Source organism: Accipiter gentilis, chromosome 11 (assembly GCF_929443795.1).
Source record: "Accipiter gentilis chromosome 11, bAccGen1.1, whole genome shotgun sequence".
Lineage (NCBI taxonomy): Eukaryota > Metazoa > Chordata > Aves > Accipitriformes > Accipitridae > Astur > Astur gentilis.
In genome coordinates this window covers 11,222,479-11,241,505 of record NC_064890.1, presented here as the reverse complement: position 1 = coordinate 11,241,505, position 19,027 = coordinate 11,222,479, and the positions used below count along the sequence as shown (strand labels likewise).

The 19,027-nt window shown below is 40.5% G+C and overlaps 1 protein-coding gene and 1 long non-coding RNA gene across 14 annotated transcripts in view; one reads left to right on the top strand and one right to left on the bottom strand.

Moving 5' to 3' along the window:
- CACNA2D1 (calcium voltage-gated channel auxiliary subunit alpha2delta 1) overlaps positions 1-19,027 on the bottom strand; it is a 427,231-nt gene that overhangs the window by 280,258 nt on the left and 127,946 nt on the right. The gene's annotated exons all lie outside the window — the stretch shown is intronic.
- On the top strand, positions 2,456-17,771 carry LOC126044353 (uncharacterized). Its single transcript, XR_007507642.1, has 5 exons — positions 2,456-4,012; positions 4,888-4,990; positions 6,140-6,369; positions 11,391-14,545; positions 15,761-17,771. It is a non-coding gene; the product is annotated as an uncharacterized LOC126044353 (long non-coding RNA).

The following is a 19,027-nucleotide window of genomic DNA, read 5'->3' as shown; positions in this document are numbered from 1 at the left end:
ACCAGAGAAAACAAATCCCGTGTCTGAAGTCCTTAGATAGGAACACATGGGGCAAATCTGTCTTACGATGGATAACAAATGTTCTGGTCAGTTCCTTCTCAGCAGGAATCAGTTATATCTTCTGTGCACCCAGGTAGGAGTGGGCAAAATAAATACACTGACAGCAAAACAAGACCTGTGTCATGTCTTGCCTCATTTCTAGGGACATACTAACTAGCAATATATAAGTATGATGCCACATAAAAACAAATACATTCAGACCTCACCATTCATAAATTGTTGCCACAAGCCTGATGGCTAATACAAGAAAAACTGAGAAAAATATGAGTAACAGCAAAACAATAAATGCCTCCTGCTTTATTGACTGATGACTTTTGACACAGATCAGAAAAGATGAATTTAAAGTCAAGACCAATGGCGTGAGTTTAGGACAACAAAAGGCCATCAGACCCTTCCCATTAAGCACTGCTAAGTTCACATTCAAAATTTAACTCTTTGGTCTTTGTTTTGGTTTCTCCTTGCTTTTGTGAGGCATTTTATCAGAGGTTCTGAAAAGAAATGACAAACAAAGCTATAGTGGGAACATGATGCTATGCTATACAGTGATGTTTACTTTGGGACCAATGAAATCCTGCAATTTTTTTATCATGATATTTCTGAAAAATTGATTCCTTGTTTTTTTACAGACTAAGTCAATTACTATAACCAGCAACCCTTTAGCCTCTTCTCAAGTGCAAATACCTTTGAAATAAAATGTAGATACATGTATGAGGCCTTCTCACACCAGTTGTCAGACACCTAAAATAGATGCAAGGCAGCGGGTATGCAGAGAAGTATTTCTCCAGCAGCTATGGACTCATGAAGCTCAAAAAGGATGCAGTATGGAAGAGGGAAGAATCGATGACCTGAGGCTACACTGTGGCAAGAGGTCTCTGCTTGTATAGGAAAATCCACTGGCCTTTTCAGTGGTGATTAAGTTGCTTATCTTCACTAGCTAGATCTCTGTGGCAAACCAAGTAACTGGTTCAGAACTGCACTGAAGTCCTCAGCCACCTTAGAGTCATAGCACTGCAGAGTGGGAAGGAAATGTAAATACACATACAAGACAATAATTTGTATTTCAGCCAGCCTATATGCATTTTCTGTTAATTCTCAGCATGCTCAATATTGTGTATAAATACCCCTGGTGGCCTCTGGATAACATTCTGTCTGTTAGCTCCTCTTTTAGGACTCCTATTTTCTTGTGGTTTAAGGCTCTCTGCCAAGACTCATCTTGATTATATACATTATTTCCCACCAACAGAGGGGCTGCTGTGGTCTATCAGGTTCACACACAGTATGTTATCGATGATATTTTACATCTTCCTAACTAGAGATTTGCCTCAAACCACAATGTGTCTCTGTTAATTAATGGGGTTTTCATAAATTCCTATTGAAGACTTCACTGGCTGTTTGTTTTTATAAATCATGACATTAGCTAACAGATAACAGATGCTGATTTCATCCTTCCTGCCATTTGTTATTTTGCATATTATTTTATTATAAGACCAATCATTGTTTCATCAGCAGAATACTGAGTCCAATTTTTAACATTAAATTTACACTATATCAATGATGAAAATATCTCAAATGCAAAGTAAGATTTGATTATATTAGTTGGACAATTTCCTATCCAAAACATGCTTTACAAGACATTTTTAATGAAATATTTCTGACTCATCTCATTAAAATATAAAACCTTTCACTCCTAGCTCTTCACCAGTTTCCCAGGAGAAAGACACAAGTCCTTGCTTTTCAACTTCTCTGAGAATTTAGATTGCAAGTTGAGAGAGGATTCACAATGAAGGCCAAACACCTCTTATTACAGGAACCAGAAAAAGAAATAACTTCCAGAGCTGAACAATCATCCTATGGCCATACCTTACACATACTGAAATGCATATGGATCTTAAATATGTAGGTGAAATCCAGAATTTAGAATATCACGGTACTTTATTAAATGGTAACAATTGTTTTGGGATACATGCCCAGCATGCGGTTAATACCCCTATTCTTCAGATGCAAGGACATAATATGCTTAGTATTATTTTGTCCTTACTTCCAAATTGCAAGCAAGAAAACCAATAAAATTATAGTTTCTGGAGAGTTTCTTCTTCATAGCTTTTTCTCCATAATATACTTTTGGATCAAAATTCTGTTTTTAGAAACTTCTTTCCTAGACAGGCTCACACCTTGAAATACATATCTGTACCTAAAGAATAAAATCAAAGCACAGAGGAAGGAATGATTCTCACTCTGGAGGACAAAGCTAGAGTAAGAGTCATCTCTCACCAGCAGAGAGGCATGACCTCAAACCGGAGTAACTCCCAACCTGGCTGTCTCACAGCGTTATCATATGTCAATCTTTTCAGGGTCAGTGACTGGCGATAACATCCTAAGAATTCTCTAGTTTCCTAACTGTCTCTGACACTTATGAATAAATATCTCCTTGTCTAACCTTGCCACATTTATCGAGTATGTAGGCTGCAGGAGGATGTATTAGAGGCTTTGAAGGCTCAGTTTTTAACATAAAAAGAAAACATATCATACGAGCAAAGCACAGTTCATTAGTGAGATGACCAGCCAGTTGTAATCAGATTTGCTCCTTGCAATATGCTCACAATAAAATCATTAATTCTTCTGATAACCTGTTATTAGCTAATCTCAAGAATCCATCTTCAGAATTCATCTTTCAAACACATCACTTCCAGCACAAAGGTTCTCCTGAGAATATTTTTTTCTCAGTTTCTTTGATATTATCCTTTCCTACTTCTCCTCCCATTGCTTTGATCTCTACTACATCAAGTTTAGCAGACCCTTGTCATTTTTTCTGCAGGATTCTTATGGGAGTTTTATAGGACTTTGACTATGGGGTTTTTTTCTTTATTCTCCTCTACATTTTGTCTCCACGCTACGTTATCCATAGCTGCAAGTTCCACTGCCATTCACTAGCCACTGCTGATGATTCACAGCCCCACGTGTTTATTACAAACCCATAACTTGCTCAAGCCAAAACCTTTCGGTGGGTGACTGACAATCCACTACAGCGGCTAAAATCAGACTCAAACTTCCTTCTCCCCAGTAAACCAAAGGAAAAACGCCCAAACACTGATAAAAGCCAGGCTCTAGCAAGATCCTGAGACAACTTCCCATGGTCCTAAGGGACACTGCTTATTCATCCCCTGTACGTCATCTGCTGTCATTTATCTTCAGCAACTGGGGCAAACGCCTTCATTTTAGCTTTCTCTTTGTACAGCTCCTGCACCAACACGCTCTGTCCTGCTACTAGGACAACACACGTACCAACCGGCAGCCAGGGTTTACTGGGCCTCCAGCACCCCTGCCAAATTCCGGCCGGACGCCGAGCACGCGTGGCCCTTTACCCCTCCGCCTCCGCCAGCGGCTCCCCCAGACCTCTACCTTCAAGGCAAAAAAAAAAAACCAACCGCAAACTGTCATTTCTGAACCGATAACTCGCATAACCGACTCACAGCGGGAGCGGACGTCCTGCAGACCGAGCCCTCACAGGCCGCACGCGCACCCAGGGGCCTTGGCGAACCGTTGGCTCACGGGGGCGCGCAGGGCTCACGGGGGGGCGCGCAGGGCTCACGGGGGCGCGCAGGGCTGCCGCCTGCGCTCCTCGGGCGCCACCTGCCGGCCGCGCGCCGTGCCGTTCTGTGAGGGGGCGCGGGGCGGGGGGGGGAACCACCGACCAAACCGCGGTCGGTCCGGTCCGGTCCGGTCCGGTCCCGTCCGGTCCGGTCCGGTCCCGTCCGGTCCGGTCCGGCTGTCTGAGGAAACCCCCAGCAAAGAAACGGGCAAGGGCACCGGGGCGGTAAGGGCGGCGAGGTGTCCGGGGACATCCAGTCACGCCCTGAGCAGCTACATCCAGCCCAGCAGTTTTTTAAAAACGCGTCTTAATTATGCTCGCCGATGCGTTCTAACCGAAACGCGGTCACTACAAACTGCTCAGGTAAACGGTGCCCGTTAGAACTTTTCACCCCAGCAGAGTAATGCAGCTGTAATGCCTTTTATCTTGAAAAGTAAAATGTAATTTTCAATTTTACACATTAAGTTACAATTTAGAAAGATAATAAAATTTATGATATGATGGAATTATGAATGATAATATAGTCGAGAATGATTTCTTCTTTTAAAAAAAAAAAAAAGTGAAAATCCTTAAGTACCCATCCCATTAAGTAGCAACAGCAGAAGCTTAAAATTGAAAACAAAATTATCTTGGGATTTTTATTACTCTTATCTCTTGTTAATTTTTCTCTTCTCTAGAAGGCTTTATTAGTACCAGAGTTTCAGTGTGGGTTTTGGTCAAACTCAATTTTTAGGTAAAAGTACTCCAATATTTATCCCTGCTTTCTCTGCATCTGGCAGGAAAAAGGGGATCTGACTTCTGCAGTATGAATGAGCAGCAGTAGCGCTTCCCTGCATTTCTCTCTCCTACAACAAGCACATACCGGTGATAGAGTAAAACTTAACCAGCCATCCCTTTCATTACCCACCAGTAATTGCAGCATTTATTTTAGCACTTAAAACTCAACCACTACGATGATCCAAAAGCACAAGTCCCATTGGGATTTAAGAGCATAGTAAGAATTCTGAACATCATTAATGTATTATAATATGAATTATACTCTTACCGTTCTTAAGTATATAGTATTTTTAATAATCACTGCAAGCAATGTAGAGTATATGGATTTTAAGCAGCAGCACTGAGAACGTTATGAGTTTAACATTGCACTTTAGGATGATTTTTACCCCCTTGCGTAAGCCTACAACAGGACAGCATCCCGGGCAGCACAGTTTGTGTATGTTACTTCATTTCTTTCCCAGGCTGGACACCTTTACTTGGCTGAAGTTATGTCCCCCAGCTCAGTCTGGCAAAGCTTCTGCACTGTAACTCAGCACTCAACAAGACACAGAGCCATCACCTGAGGTTAGCCCCTTCTGCTTGCTTCTGCTGTGTAAAAGAGTTGGAAGGATATGATACCCACACTTTAACTCACTGGACCAGGTGCAAAACCAGTATAAATCACCATCACTCTGTTGCATGCAATAGTGTTAGGTCAGTTAACACTAACTGAAAATTTGGCCCTGAAGTTGTTTATGGGGAGGGGGTTGCACGGTTGGTTTTATAATTCTCTTTTTAAGTCAAAGTTTCTGGGCAGCACTACTCCGACGTGCACAATGCTGCAGCACACCTGCAACATTAGGATAAATTCCAGATATGTGCCAGTATTATCTCTTTTAGCAAAGGGGTTGCTGTACTTTAAAAAAATCAGCTGTGAAAGCTACTGGACCTCTTAAGTAAGTTTGGTGGCATCAGGAAAAACATAAGCAACACCTCTATCAGCTGACATTTTAAATGCACCAGTGTGAGCTATAAAACCTCAATTTGCACAAGCACTGCTATCAGAATTTGGGAAATAACACATTAGCCGTTTTACAAACCAGATTACATTACTAGCGGGTTACGCTGGCATTTGTTGTACACCTTGGTGGTGAAAAAGGCTAAGAGATTAAATATTGTACCTGTAGCCCAGTCAGCAACTTTGCACACCTCCAGGCAGATTTTAAATATTTTCTGAGTTTTCATTTGCAGTAGGCAAAATTTGTGCAAAGTTGTTCATCCCAATATCCTAAAAATATTTTATCAATGCTATGATCTGCGTATGGGTTATAAGACCTAGAAGAACGGTAAGTTTAATGGAAGGAAAATATTTAAGCATTGAAATCAAGCAATAAATGTTTTATCCATAGAACATTTTTAAAACAAAACCATATGTTAATTGTATGCTAAAACTTCTCTTAATTAATAACTAAACCAACACACATAAAAAGGCATTTCACAACAACCGATACTACATCAGCCAAAATTAGCTGATTACGTGGCTTTTAGCAGCAGTGAGCCTGCTCTACTGATCTAAATCTAAATGCTGAACTGCTGAACCCATTTTCTAGGATAAATTTAGCTGTTCTTTCGTGTTCCACTTTTCTTCGGTACTTGGATCAGTTATGCAGTGTATAATTATACCAGCGCAGTCAGACAGCACTTCCCATCTGAATGTCTCAATATGCTTTTCAGACTTAATTGCTTTGGACTTGGAAATCCTTCATGACGTAGATACTATTAGTCAATTTTAATAGAGGAAACAGAGTCACGGAAGAGGGGAGTACCCAGAAGAGGACTTAAGTGAAGCCTCAGTCTCCTGAAATCTTTTTTGTTGCCACCTTGCTTTTGGAGACATGTGAAATCAAGATGGTCTTCCAGTTTAGCTTCTGGACTTACTAGGAAATACCTTGCTCTTGACAACGGTAAGTAAGCTTGACACCTACCTTACACATAGACCCAAGTAAAATCCAGACATTAAATAATTCCGCATTGTCCTCCCAAGTACTTTGAACGTATCCATTCTCAGAGGATGCCTAACACGTACCTAAAAGCTCAGGCATGGGCCAAGATGCAGTGGTATCTTTCCCACTCTTTCTAAACACACAGCATCTCTTGGTACTAGGAGTTAAGTACTTATATAGAACATGAGACCAAGCTCCATTTTTTTCTCAGCATGAGAGAAAACTCACACCTTGCACCTCTGTGGAGAGTGTCGTATCATTTCATTTTATATGAAAGACACCTTTCCCTATCGAGCTATTTTTTAGCAGAAAATAGACGAAATTCCTTAGGTTTTTTTTTAAAGAAATTTAGAAAACGCCCTTCAGCAGTAGTTTTTGGCTGTAGATGTCAAATTAGCTACTCAAATAGTAGAGAGGAAAAAGGTTTAGACATACCTATATTCTCAAAATATTTTATCAAGTAAATGAATTTAATATAAGTGAAATCTCACCTGTTTTGCCCAAATTTGCCCAAATTTCCTTATCAGCTGACTACCTTTGGAGCTTGGACAGAAAGGAAAATAAACCCCACATTCCTATTTTTACACACGGTGTCTTAACACATCTTTCACCCTGAAGGATTCCTAAAATGCAGCATAAACTTCAGAACTGGAGGACACCTCCCTGTTCAGCCCTAACAGCTGAGAACACCTCTTGCTGTTTTAGTACCTTGGCTCATCAGAAGGACTGAAAATTGCACCTCTGGCACCTAGAGCCTTGACACTGGCTTGTCAGGATCAGGAAGCTGGTTTTATTTTCATATTTGTTTTTCTGGGCAGTGGGACTTTCATTCAGAGGACACAGCTCAAATGCAGAATAGATGTTGTCTGCTAACAGCCATGCCCAAGCTGAGGGAAGAACTGAGAACAGTTAACAACTATTAATGCTACACACTGCTTGTGTTAACAAGCCCAGCTGAAAGGCAGGGCTTATTATGTGGAAGACAAGATCATGAAAAGGAAGGATACCTGCATAGCAATGTGCTGTATTAAACGATAAATCAGTCATGCTGAAAGCGAGCAGAGAGGTAAAATGCTTATTAGCATTTCCCAGACATATCTTGCTTATCTAGGTCACTATCAAGTACTCTCTATTTCTTTGTCTGCCAAAGATCTAATTCTTTTATAATGCCTAGAAACACATGATGAAGTAAAATAGCTAATTAATTGTTAAAATGGGTGGCATCATGTGTTGTTCATGTGTACCTACGCAGTTCTGCAGTTACTTACACAGACGTACATGCAATATCAGAGAAAATGAATCCAGAATACACCCTCCTCACCCTGAACAGCACTTGCCTCTTTACACCATCTTGCATTTTGCAAGCAGTATGGGCTGTCACCAACACAGAATTCACAGAGGTCATAAGACTGGAAGGATTCAGCACCACAGTGAATAGAATTGCAAGGGGAAGGTCTCCACGGGAGTTGCAGGAGACTCCTCCAGCATATGTTTCAACAAACCAGGAATGCTAAATCCTCCTCCTTAGGAACAACCATACAACGAGGGCATAGCTGTTCATAGGATCAGCTGCATCCCAATGTTCTCAGGCAAGCCGAACCAGCTATTTCCTCTAACTCACAGTTCTAGTTAGAAGTTAGGTGTAGCTGAGATGCCTGGATAGAAAAGAAAGCACTGATTCTTCATGGATGTTGTTAAGGATGTGAAAAGAAAGTAATCTCAGAGCCCTGTAGTGAATATATAGTCACAGATCCAGTCCTGGCTTTCTCTTTGCTGTTACTGTTTAGATCAAGTGCAGGTGGTTAACTACCAATCATTTGGATCCCTGGATTAGCATTTAAATGCCTGAATATAACACCATCAGAGGAATACATGAAGGAGTATGAGAAAACTGAGTATACTGACAGGTGCCCTTAATTTAGTAGCCCTCAGCTTAACCTTTGACTTCTGTTGGGCATTTATACTGTATTAGGTTTGTGTGGCAAGGTTTGGGGGGTGGGTGTTACAGGGGTGGCTTCTGTAAGAAGCTGCTGGAAGCTTCCCCCATGTCTGACAGAAATGCCAGCCGGGTCTAAGACAGACCCACCACTGGCCAAGGCCGAGCCCATCAGTGATGGTCTCCCGCTAGCCTCTGGGAGAACAGGTTTAAAAAGGGGGAAAAACTGTGCAACAGCAGCCAGAGAGAGGAGTGAGAATGTATGAGAGAAACAGCCCCACAGACCCCCCAGGTCAGTGCAAAAGGAGGGGAGGAGATGCTCCAGGCACCAGAGCAGAGATTCCCCTGCAGCCTGTGGGGAAGACCCTGGTGAGGCAGGCTGTCCCCCTGCAGCCCAGGGAGGTCCACGGTGGAGCAGATCTCCACCTGCAGCCCATGGAGGACCAGAGGAGGTGGAGACCCCTGGCAGGCTCCTGGCAGGACCTGTGGCCCTGTGGAGAGAGGAGGCCATGCTGGAGCAGGTTTGCTGGCAGGACTTGTGACCCCATGGAAGGGACCCACGCTGGAGCAGTCTGTGCCCGAAGGACTGCAGCCCACCATGGAAGGGACCCACGCTGCAGCAGGGGAAGAGTGTGATGAGTCCTGCCACTGAGGAGGATGAAGCAGCAGAGATAACGTGATCAACTGACTGTAAAACCCATTCCCCGTCCCTCTGTGCTGCTGGGGGGGGGGGGGGGGGGGCTTGAGAATATGGGAGTGAAGTTGTGCCCAGGAAGAAGGGAGGATTGGAGGGGAAGTGTTTTGAGATTTGGTTTTATTTCTCATTACTCTACTCTGGTTGATTGGTAATAAATTGAGTTAATTTTCCCAAGTTGACTCTGTTTTGCCCATAAGGTAATTGGTGAGTGATCTCTCCCGTCCTTATCTAGACCTGCAAGCTCTTTGTTATAGTTTCTCCCCTGTCCAGCTGAGGAGGGGGGAGTGATAGAATGGCTTTGGTGGGCACCTGGCACCCAGCCAGGGTCAACCCGTCACAATACATATAATGTTCCTCCCTTATAGCTATACAAGTGATTGTTAGTGACAAAGATTAATCTTATTACTGGCTTCCTCAGTGTTAGGATGGAGAAACATTGGGAGATAGATGGAATGGTTAATGATGCATGCGGCATGCAAGAGAAACTACTAATTTACTGGGAAAGGCACTTGAGGAAAGAATGCTCAAGTAACACATTGCTGCTCCTCTTTCCAGAATAAAAAGAAGAACAAATTGGGGTTTGTTCATTTCTTTGCCCGTGGTTCTTTCCTCAGCTAAGTATTCTGCAATAGAAAAATTTTCATTGCTCTAAAATACCTGCTTTAATAGTGAGGGTCATATGTAAAACAACATAAACTTGAGTTGTTTTGGCATTCTGGTATCACACATTTGAGACTAAGGTATAGTTTGCTACAAGCATAGCTGATGGATCAAATGTTGTTAGCAGCAGTCTGTGCAAATGGTGCATGTTTCAGGACCAGTGAATGTTTTCTATAAAAAGGATTTGAGGTAGATACTGCTCTATCTCAAATTGTTCACACTCTTCTGAGCACTAAAGATACTCATGAGTGCAAAGAGCACATTCAATATTTAATAATACAGTGGTAGAAACAAAAACAGTCTGAACCCTATGTGAAGGCTAGGATGGAAATAACTGCAGAGACCATGGCGGCAGGCAGCTGATAACCAAGCCGTCCTGCAGGACTCTGCCCGCAGACTCTACAAATGAGCTGCAGGACCCAGGGGAACTTACAGAGCACTGAGCATCCTTCAAGCCTGCCCAATTAGACCAGTCTGCAAGGACTTTAACAGAGTAGCTCATCTTTTAAAGGAGCGAGCAGAACCTCAGGTAGTATAAATTACTCTTGTCACTTCAATTCCACCACCTATTTAAACCAATTTGCACCATTTACCTTAGTGAGCAAAGCAGAAATGGACCCGGGAATAGGTATTATGCCACATTTGCAGATTAAACCCTCTTATTCTCATGAAAAAATCGTGCCTGCAACACATAACCCATTTTGTTTCTGATCTAGCTTAGCCTGCAATGGCTGTATTTTTTAAAAGTGTAATGGCACTAATCACCATGAAAACCAAAACTATATAAAGCAACCATCACAGAGCCAGGAGACAACATATATTTCCTGACCTAAGTAACAGTTTTGTTTAAATACACTATTACCATGGCAAAATGAAAATCTTCCAGGATTCACTTGAAAGTAGTTAATACCTGGGGTTTATATTTACAAATGGAGTAAATGGAAATTTCCATTCCAGAGAAGTCATGTCTTCTAATGCCCACTCAATAATATTTCTGATAGTACCCATTACAGATCTACGAAAGCCCTATTATTCAAGCGTTAAGTCTTGCTTGCTAGGACAGATGTGATGAAGTGCTATCACAAGTATATCATCTACTTTCAGGAATATTACCTTCCCAGAGCTCAAATTATTTGTTTTTAAAGAAAAAAAAGGCAAATGAATACAAATTGAAAAGGCAGAGAAGGTTATTTCCAATGCTCTGAATTTAGAACAAAAATTCTCACTGCTATTTCAGTATAAAATTAATGCATTAATCCTGAAGCACAGGCTAATTATATTATGGACATACCATAATGTGATTTTTTTGAAATGGGGGGGGGTGGGGGGTGGGGGGTGTCTGCTGATTTATTACTGATGTACAGGCTTTCCTTTTCTGATAGACTCAATAAACTTTTCATAGACATATTTTTCTCCATGTGCCTGCACTCAACATCACTATCACTTCACAGCAGGCATATGGAGTAACTGATAGACTGACTATTTTAAAGAGTTCATTGTCATGTTAGATTTCACTCCAGAGCTGACCTCAAGCAGTTTCTGTGCTGAAATGCTTTGTGTGTCTGCAGTTACAGCTAGGCACTTGTTTTCAGAAATGCTGATAAACAGGCGGCTTGTACAAACAAAAGGCAAAGCACTTTGTACAGACTAGTAGTATTGATAATAATCCTTTCCACTACTCTACTACAGAGTCTGAAGCCAGAAGGGACCACCTGAAGCGGAGCAAAGGATTGAAAAGAGGTGAAGGGGAACAAGCGAGGAGAGGAGAGAAGGAGCACATGCACCTGGATGCAGAGATGTACGGTCAACACTATTTCAGAGCTGGCATGCCCAGAAACCTAATGCAAGAGGCTGGGGAAAGGCAGGTATAGAGCTACGGCACAGTGACACACACCCTCTATTAGCAGGAAAGGCAATGCTGCAGCATTCCCTCTTCCTGGCCCAACACATAAATGTACATTTTCAATGCCCAGGAATGGCAGCTTGCCAGCATACGTAAGGTGAGAGATGGAGGAAAGCCTCCCCATACACTAAGCTCGGTAAGGAGGAGAAAGCTGGGAAGCAGAAGTACGTGTAGAGTCCTCCTTAACATCCTACATGTAGAAGCTTTTTGTCCATTTATTCACCACTTTCTGCACTCTTTGAATTATCTTCCACTTTTTTTTTTTAATTAAAAAATATAATTTAGGTACTTACACTGCATGAACTACCATTTTAACATATGACGTTGAAGTTTCCCATACATTAGTCCCATATCTATATGTTGCCTGAATTTTGCAAGTATTTCTTGTGGTATATATACCGGTATTGTACACTGTATCAAACTGGAGGCTGTTGTTGAACTGCCTTGAGCTCTGTATCCTTTGTGGAGACACTGCTTTTCTGAACACAGCTCCTCCTCTCCAATTCACTTAATCTCTTTTTTTTTTTTCCTGGTGTAACACATTTATTGGGCCATATTGACTCCAAAGGACCACGCTAAATCCAGTCTGAAGTAAACCCTTTAAATTGCAGATATTGTACATGTAGGTAGGCATCAGTCAACTCCTTCAATCTACCGATCTGCTCCTAGTGCAACTTCAGCAACTGAATAAGGGATGATGATCTCCATTTCTGGGTGACTGGTGAACTGCTATCAGGTGTACCAAGTAATGCTGTTTATTTTTATGAATCATGAAACACATTACTGCTCTTCCAGACTTCTGCAATCTCTCCATTATTTATATATTAAAAATGAATACCACTGGACCAGATGTTTTCTCAGCTTATTCTTAGGGTTCCTTAAAATGTATGGATGACTGTTATGTTCAAGATACTTATGCTTCATATTGTTATTCATCCCTTTAGTTTATTCATTAATTACTGTTTAATTGCTTTCCTATCAGAGGAGTATATTGTTTCTTTGAATAATACAGCAGCTGTTTTTATTGATTAACATTGATAGTTTGATTTCTTTTGCCAATATTCTGAAGACCTGGATTAAACCTACAAAGCTGTTAAAGCTTAGTCAGTGAGCGGCCAAAAATTCAAGAATCATGTGTCTAGGAGGAAATCAGGCAAGAAAGAAACTGAATCCGTAGCCTAAGGCACCTTTGGCAACAGAGGCACACATAAGCTACATCAGGGAGGACAGAGTAGGCACAAATTATGCATTCTCTAAGCCTGTACAGAGGTTGTTTTTTCTTCCTGAAATTTTGGAGCATGCAGTGTGAAGGGATTCTTATGATGAGCAGGTGGGAGTCTCCTGGGCTGCTCTCCCAAAATCCAGCTCTGAAATTCCACCTGGCAAGATGCATCACGGCTGTTTTGCTGACGGTCTGCCGCGCACCTTGCTTTCTCCCACATCTGTAGTGCCAGATTTTTCAGGTCTTCTGTATTGGTATTGTTGTCTTAATTACATTTTATTTGTATCTTTCACCACTTATTTTTCTTCTGGGTTATAAAGAAACAAAAACCTGCAAACACAGCCCTTCTATGTCTTGTGTTCTGGAGTTTTGGATGGAAGGATCCTGCCGATAAGAAACCAGCTTTTTTGTCAGTTATCTGTATTACAGTATCATCTGGAGATCCCCAAACACTTTCAGTCTAAACTGGAACAAACACATGGCAAATGACACTGCCTACTGTGAAGAGCTTACTGTCTCAAAAAGGATGGAAAAAGAAATATAATTACACCATTTTTCAGTAGCATAAAGTGATTAAATCAATTGCCTTATGAAACACAAGATGTGTGACAGAAAAGCAACTTAAAGCTGATCTTCAGAGATCTTCTCCAAAAGGCTGGTATTATTCCACACAGATTCTTTAGTCGCTGATATTTATGATTATTTCCAGTATTGTGTTAACTTTTTTTGAACAAGAACAGTGAATCAATTACAGTGTCTCAGAAATGATCCCTCCTTCTACTGGTACCAGACATTGCTGAGGCTTGGCTGTTGAGTGCCTTTACAAATAGAGGTCTCCAGAGTTCTCATTCCTGATACAGTAATTACCACTTAGAGAGGTTGGAAAATGATTTCATAGACTTTAAGGATCATATGATGGCAAAAAAAAAGTAATTTTATTTTAAAAACCTAGAAGATAGTGAGTAATAGCTGCTGGTTTGATCTGCCAATTTATTCCAGCTATCCGAAGCAGGAATTTTATCTTTAACTTACATCAATCCTTTCTAGATACATTCACCACTGAAAACTTAACAAGAAAATTAATTAAACTGAAATAAGCAAATTAAAAAGACTCACTAAATTCACTACAGCAGCTGATGAGACCATCACCAAACAGAAGATACTAATGAAGAAATATTTCTTGCAAAAATATCCATCATCCTGAAATTGCTCTGTGAAAAAAAGAAACACTGATGGTTTTCTTCTGAAGCGTTTATTACTAATTTCAACATGATTAGAGAAAAAAAGAAGTATTTTCCTGTTCCTTTCCAATAAAAGTGATTACTCAAAAGGAAGAGCAAAATTGGACACTGCAAGGGCATACTTCAGGCAAAGCAGTCTTTTAACACATCTAGTACTTTAAGATAACTGCCTCATTCAGGGTGAAATTTAGCAAAGTCACCAGGTCCTCAAAGCTAGACAAGAAGATGAAAAAATACAGCACTTGCAATTTGAGGCTGACACAATAAATACAAATACCCTTACTCTGAGTCTTCATATTGCAAAGAAAAATTAACGTTATCATTAATGATCTGGATCCTTTGCTCATATCTCTTTACAGCTCAAGGCACTTTTGCTGTCCTCTCGTAGGGACGTATAAGCAGCTCCATCCCCCGCCAGCAGCAACAGCCCACGAGAGCTCGGCAGTGCTGTCAAGCAGCATCCGTAATACCCCACCAGGTAAATGGGGACAATAGCACTTGCCTGTCTCACGTGGTTTCGGAAGACAGATACATAAGAGAGAGACTAAAATACACAGAAATGTTAAATCCCAACCATCCTTGGGGAATTTACTTCCCAGATGAAAAGATTTTACTTTCAAGATACTTTCCTTGTGCTCAGTTTGAATCTTTGCTGTTGTGACTCCATTCCCCTTGCTTCAGTCACACCTCACGGTGTTACCCTGAACACACGTCTGCCGTTCTCACATGCGCACTGCAATATTCCCCCACATCTTAACTGCTCCCTGAAAATATATTTTAGCTCCAGTACTTTGCATAGATTTTTTAAACCTCTGCTCTGAAATCAATCCCTTCTCACTTAACGTTATTAGTGTATTTGTAGGTATTCCTTTGATTTTTTTTCCAATCTCTCAATATTTTAACATGCCCAGAAGTCTACATAATGTGTGTCCTTGTTTAAAGAAGTGTATCAGTGGTGTGATCCCACTAATAGAGTGTAAACATGATTTTTTTACCTGTTTTTTTTTGTATTATTATTATTATTATTATTATTAATTATATGAGAAATCTTTGTCAGCATTACCTGGAATTTTCCTTCCTACACTGTAATTCAGACTATTAATCATTACATTTATCAAGCCACATTTTGCTGAGCTGAAGCTCTTATTTTTTTTTCTTCTTTTTTCTTTTTTAATTTATTGGTTTTGTTCTGTAAAGCTTCTTTCTGCCCCTCTGTGGTTTTGTACCTTTAATGGTATTTGAAACCAACCTTTGTATCACATGCAAATTTAATGAACATGCTGACTGCCTCCTTCTTCCAGATCATTAAGATCATTAATGATGATGTTAATCCAGGCCAAACTTAAAATCTCCCCTGTGATACTTCATTAGACACCCCTCCACAGTTTAACATACCTGGCCAAATTTACTCATGTTGTAAACAAAGGATAATTTCAATGAATTGTAAAAACTTGCACCAATGTATGAAAGCAATGACTCTGTGCCGTTACCTTTCTTTATTAGGCTTTGTTTATAGGCATGTACTCATTTTACAGTAGCGTGAAAATGTGTAAAGCCAGTTGTAATTAATTTTGCAACTAAGATTTCATGCAACAGTATCTGACATATCACTAAATTAAGTGTGCTATTGTTGCTGCTGTCAGTCTCACTAAAAAAAATAACACCACTCATAAGAGGTTTTTCTTTCTCTTAGGAACTACGATTATAAGTCTTGGTTATACTTACCTCATTCCAAAGCACAGCAAACCTGCAGCAATCGGTCAAGATCTATTGCATTGGACAGTCATTTTGACTATGGCTGTGTAACTCTACAGCATTTCTGTTGACAGCATTAGGTGACATGACATTCTACATTGCTACAAAAACATTGGGGGAAAAAAAAATGAATGAAAGAAAGTTGGCTGACTAAGCCAGTCTTCTATGCATTTGCCATGCACCATTGAAATCGGGAAGTACTATTATGTCACTACTGATGATGGAAGAGCAAAGCCACACAGGACAGAAAGAAGCACACAGGACAATTTATAGTCCAAAGGGACAATTGCAGCCCAAATAGCAAATAATCTTCCTAAATGGGAGGCACTTAAACATTTCATAATGGATCTACGCACTGCATGGAAAGCTGCCATGGGATGACAGGGTTCATTCTTTGCTTTCCAGGCTCAGCTATTACCCATGCCACTGCTACCAGCGGTAGATTGCTGAGTACCTACACACGCACCATGAGAGTCCCGAGCCCAGGGCCACCTAAAGAGACCCAGACTCACCTCCCTGCCTGGAGAGTGCCCTAGACAATTAGCTAAAAGCTGCTCACTGTCAGAGAGGGTCAAGTTTCTTCAGCTGTAGAAAACAAATTTAATTTATATTGAGCCCAAGGAAGGAGTGAAGAGTGAACACGATCCTGGAGCTTAATAAATGGGGAGCTCAGCTGAGGGGCAGAAGCTCTTCTTGCTTTGTACATATTGTTCAAACATCCACTTAATGTGCAAAACAGCCATGCCTCATACAAACTTGAACAGACACACCATTGCACAGAGTGTAAATGTGTTGGTATCTTCTCTCCAACAGCAACCAAAAGAGGATATCCAGGGAAGAATATTAAATAAGACAAGCCAACAAAGACACTTTTCTAACCTTCATTAATTTGCCATTCAAGCATAACCTTAGCCCCATGTGGTGCTTTCCTATTTAAGAGCCTTGATGGGTTTTCCTTTATAAACTGGCTCAAAATCCTTGACTGTAACCTTAAGGCATTTGTGGAGACCTGCAGCCATGACTTCCAGCCGAGCTGTATGACGGGTCCTACCTCCTTTCTGCAGTTCAGTCTGTTATCTGATAGTTTCCTATAATGCCTTCTACTTCTAGTGGAACAAACAGGCTGGTTTTACCACATTTACACAGTTTGCACAGATGATAGCTGGATGTGGCCCCTCAAGCAAGCAGTTGGAAGGGATCTGCTGCCTTGGAATTAGCATGTATTGCAAAGATCAAATGAGGTACAAAAAGTAGTGGTGGGAGATGCCAACATTTTGTAAATACTGTAAAAAAAAAAAACCTGTGATTTTATCTGATTATCTATTGTAATACAAAAACAATTGACTCTACAGATCAAATATCTGGTGAGTTTGGAAATACCTTTAAACTATGGTCTTCAAAAGTATTTATGTGATTCATAATCTTTGTCCTTACCTCTGCCCATGTATTTACTGCTTTTCACTTCTTCTATGACTCTAAAAGATGTACCCTAGGCCTAATACCAAAGACCAGTAGTGTCCAGAGAATAAAAGACATTAAAGTAGTCTTCTTTTCTTCTCTTTCTTCCTTAAAGAAAAGCATTTTGTCCATTGTCAACATGGTAATTAAACAAAGCATGCCAGGGGCAGGAAGTGGAGCTTTCACAGAAACAAAGGATAATTTTTTTGTGTTGTTGATAACAAGGGAAAATGGTTACTCAATATGAAGTGAAATACAGAAGAGATTTGCAGGTAGAAGAACCAGCTGCAATTCTGAGCAGTCACAGTAACTCAGTTTCAATCAAAAGAGGTGAAGTTCTGAATTGCAGAGTTTCACTAACCACCAATTAAATAGTTCTGCCAGAGGGAAAAGGAAAATGAGGAATGAAATTTAAAACATTGCCCATGCCCTTTGTTACACAGAAACATTCATTTCTTGTACGATGAAAGGGTATCTATCTCAGTGCAAAGCCACTGTCCAGCCCATTTGTAATTATTTTGTGGCTTCTTTTGCTAAATATAAAAAGGAATAGAAATTGGAGGGGGGAAAGGGGGGAGAAAAAAAATAAAGGTATTGCTTATCCCCTTTCACAAAGTCTATAAGCTTCCTGTATACACCATGGGAACTACATCTCTTTTGTAACTGTTTCCAACCTGTATCACTAAAGAAAGCTTTAAGTGCCAAGTAAAGTAAATTCCTTTTGTTAACCCATTTCCCAAAGAGTTTCACACATAGGTTCACAGCTCCCGGTCTTTGATTTCCTGCACGTCTGTTATTGCACTGGTCTGTTAGTAGCACAGCAATCCTTATTTCACCTCATCAGTTCCACAACCAATTGCTTGGAGACAATAAAGAGATACAGATTCCTCTTCATATTACTTTTCTGGTTCATTTCTAGTATTTTTAAGAATTTTTGTCCTCTATGTTAATGAGCGCAGGATTGGTCCCTAATACTTAGCCTTGTATTTCCCAGTCAGATTAACTGCCAATTAGTGATAATTGGACCTGGCAACATTTCTGTTAATGGACCCATATGTAGTGTGAGACAGGATGAGAGCACTAATTAATTTCAGATAGGTCACTCCTGGCTGTCAATTTTTCTTTGAACTCTAGGTGTGTCCACATAATTCTTCCTTCAAATTAAATTGGTCAGGAGGTATTCAGCCTGAAATGTAAAATTGGACAGTACAGTTAAAAATGCTGTAGTTAAATCTGAACAAATATTGACTTTTCTACATGTGGATGGGTCCAGTTGCCAGGTGGTATCCTTTTTTTTGCTCATCTACTCTGCAAGTCATTTCTTAGGGTTGAAACTACCCTAGTCTGTTTGCAGTTCCTTTCATTTCTCAGTTCCTCTGCAGGCTGCTGCAGCATTTGAACTGCAAAGACTTCAGGGCTTAAATCAAAAGATGTAGCGAGAAGGGAAAAGGCTTTGTTAGTTTGGCAGATTTTATACAAATATTTGTCCTAGTATTGGGCTTTCAAAGGCTAAACAAAAACCTAAAAATTAAGGGCCTTTAACAGGTATTGCTCTTATGCTTAATACAAGTGAAAGAATGAATATGCCAGACCTCAGACCCCCCCTAATACTTTTAAATAAAGTCTAAAATGTAGCCAGTCATCTTTCCCTGAAATTTTAAAAGCTGTTTCAAGAGGAGGCACCTATAGTTCTGTGGAGCTCTTGCTGTTAGTACATTTTTAGATGTGTTTCTCCAATGTGAAATTG